Below are 3018 nucleotides of genomic sequence, written 5' to 3' on the forward strand. Positions count from 1 at the left end.
AATTAAGTATTTGTCAAAATAAAAAATTTAAACTTCAAAGTGCATCCAAATCCAGTTCATTGGCTTGATTTTCAAATAACAAGCGAAATCATTGGCGCTTTTTAGGACTCATTACAAATATATTTTAAATTATAAACTAGTTTATTTACATGAAATATTAAAACCTAAGAGAATGATAATATATAAACAGTATAGATTTTTATAGGACTATTTTCTTCTTTTGAAATAATTATGCTACACCATTTCTTTCAAATCAAATAATGATGGAGATACAAACCTATGTAAACTTAAAATTCCATGCCAAAAACGAAACCTGAAAAAAATAATACCAGTAGGAAACGTTTGTAATGATTGATTCCATGCCTTGTACTATTATATTCAAAGTATCTGAAAGTGGGGACGGCATGTTTCACTTATTTTGATTTTTAGTCTAAAAACTAGTGATGACAAAAAAGTGCAGAAAGAAAATAAAATCGTACTCGTATGGAAAAGGAAAAAGAAAAAATATACAAAAATTAAATGAAGTGCCTAACTTTTATACAGTATCAAGTGGTCTAAGAATAAATATTGATAGCTACTCATGATTTGTAAACTGTTGTAGTTATGTTTTTCTTGGGCCGAGGGTATATCAAAAAAAACTTTTCTATCTTCACAAGCAGTAGCGAAATCAAAAAATTCATTAAGGGTGTTCAAAATTTGAACACACTTTATCAGTGGGCTATGCAAAGGTGTTCAAAGTCTATTTTTTTCTCAATAACAAATACTAATATTTTACCTTATACATAATATAATTTTTCAAAAAAAAATATACAATTGACCATCCTTGGTCACATATAGCTTTGCCTCTATTTACAAGATAGACAAGGTCTATATAGATATTATGTAGCCTTCCCATACCTCACTCGTCAAATTAAATTGTGTATGTTATTATTGTTTTAAGTCAAACATTACTTGATAATGCTGATTACTTTCCTGCCTCACATAATCACACTTGCTTGAGGATAAATCTCCAATTATTGTCCTATAAATACTGAACTCTTGACATCTGTCTTTCTTCAACCAAAGAACCTTTTAATTTTCTCCTCCTCTTCTTCTTCTTCTTCTTCTTTTTTCCTATGGCTTCCCATAAGAGTATCACCGTCTCCACTACAGATAACTGCGCCAACGGCGATTCATTGCCGACAAACTCGCCGAAAGGCCAGTGCCTGTGCTCGCCGACGACTCATAGAGGATCTTTCAGGTATTGTTTGTTGACGTTATTTTCTTTTTAGTTTGTTTAAAATAGAATAGTATTTTATTTCTGTTTAAATTAAATTTCTCATTTTACTTTTAATAACTTACTATTTTTTAAGTGTTATGACATATTTAACAATCACAAATTCTAAACACTACAAAAAATTTGATATAGCTATGAACTTCGGCGCTAATATATTTCTAAATCGCCCGTACTAACAGAATTTCTTACTCCCTCCGTTTCAAATTAGATGATGTACTTTCCTTTTACTTATTTTACTCTTAAATAAAAAGTTTTTATAACTACACAAATGCCATGACCTCATAAAACTTTTACCCCTTAAACTTTTAAGATCACAAGTTTTAAAATTCTTTTTTTTTTCTTAAACTATGTGTCGAGTCAAACTATTTTATTTAAATTGAAACGGAGGGAGTGATAATCTATCATTAAATAGGATTATCGATGGATCTTTTTGTTTAGCTGCAGAATATGTCCGTATCTAATTCATATTTTTTTAGTAGTTAAAAATCTTATAACCACACAAATATATTAAGTCACGTTTAAAAGTTAAAACCACAAGCTTTTAAAACAATCATTTTCTTTAAAATTTCGTATCTAGTGAAATAAGGATTTTATAAAATGAAATTGAGGGAGTAATTATTTTGAGACAGTAATAATATCACGTCACGAGATTTCTTCTGTTTTTTTTATATAATATTTTTCCTTTTCCCCTTATGAAATTTCTAATATGAAATACATTGAATGTTTTAATATATCAGGTGCAGGTATCACCGTACCTTAAAACGACAAGCTTTTAAAACAATCATTTTCTTTAAAATTTCGTATCTAGTGAAATAAGGATTTTATAAAATGAAATTGAGGGAGTAATTATTTTGAGACAGTAATAATATCACGTCACGAGATTTCTTCTGTTTTTTTTATATAATATTTTTCCTTTTCCCCTTATGAAATTTCTAATATGAAATACATTGAATGTTTTAATATATCAGGTGCAGGTATCACCGTACCCCATCTTCTGGTAACACAGCAAGTGAATGGTTCAAGAGATCAAAATCCATGCCTGTTAATAAGCAAAATAATATATCTCCCAAATCAGTTGAATCTACTTAGAATATTAATGTACTTTTTCGATATGTTTGAGTGGATAAATGGAAGAGTATATGGTCTCCTCTTTTTTCTCTTTTTTTTCGTCTTAAATATGTACAGTTTTTGATATTGCAAGGGACGTTCTCTTCTCTAGCTCCACTAATTACATCTTATAAGTTACGAGCTTATTTTAGTCGTTAATTTGTTTCAGTTTCAACAAGTTAAAATAATTGATAAAATAAAAAAATTATTGAGAAATATCGAAAGAACTTAACAAAATGACTAATAACATGTTTAGCTAAGCTTTTAAAATTTATTTATTTTGAGAAGTGTTTTTTATAAAAGTGCTTTTTTAAAAAGTACTTTTGGTGAAAATTAGTTTGTGTTTGGCTAATCAATTTGAAAAATACCTTTGAACAACAATTAGTGTTTGGTCAAGTTTTTAAAAAGTGCTTCTTAGTATATTTTTCTCAAAAGTATTTTTTAGTGCTTCTTAGTATATTTTTCTCAAAAGTATTTTTTAAAAAATACTTTTGGAAAAAAGCTATTATTTTCTACTTCTGCTTTTACTCAAATATTTTTTTTCTTCAAAAAGTTTGGTCAAATACCTTAACTTTTAAAAAAAATATTTTTAACAAAAAAATTACTTTTGGCCCAGAATAAAACTTAGCCAAACA

At 27.8% G+C, this 3018-nt stretch overlaps 1 long non-coding RNA gene across 1 annotated transcript; it reads left to right on the forward strand.

Moving 5' to 3' along the window:
• The first annotated feature begins 817 nt into the window (after positions 1 to 817).
• Positions 818 to 2500, forward strand: LOC107776690 (uncharacterized). Its single transcript, XR_001646033.2, has 2 exons — positions 818 to 1240; positions 2245 to 2500. It is a non-coding gene; the product is annotated as an uncharacterized LOC107776690 (long non-coding RNA).
• Positions 2501 to 3018: the final 518 nt, after the last annotated feature.

Source organism: Nicotiana tabacum, chromosome 21 (assembly GCF_000715075.1).
Source record: "Nicotiana tabacum cultivar K326 chromosome 21, ASM71507v2, whole genome shotgun sequence".
Classification (NCBI taxonomy): domain Eukaryota; kingdom Viridiplantae; phylum Streptophyta; class Magnoliopsida; order Solanales; family Solanaceae; genus Nicotiana; species Nicotiana tabacum.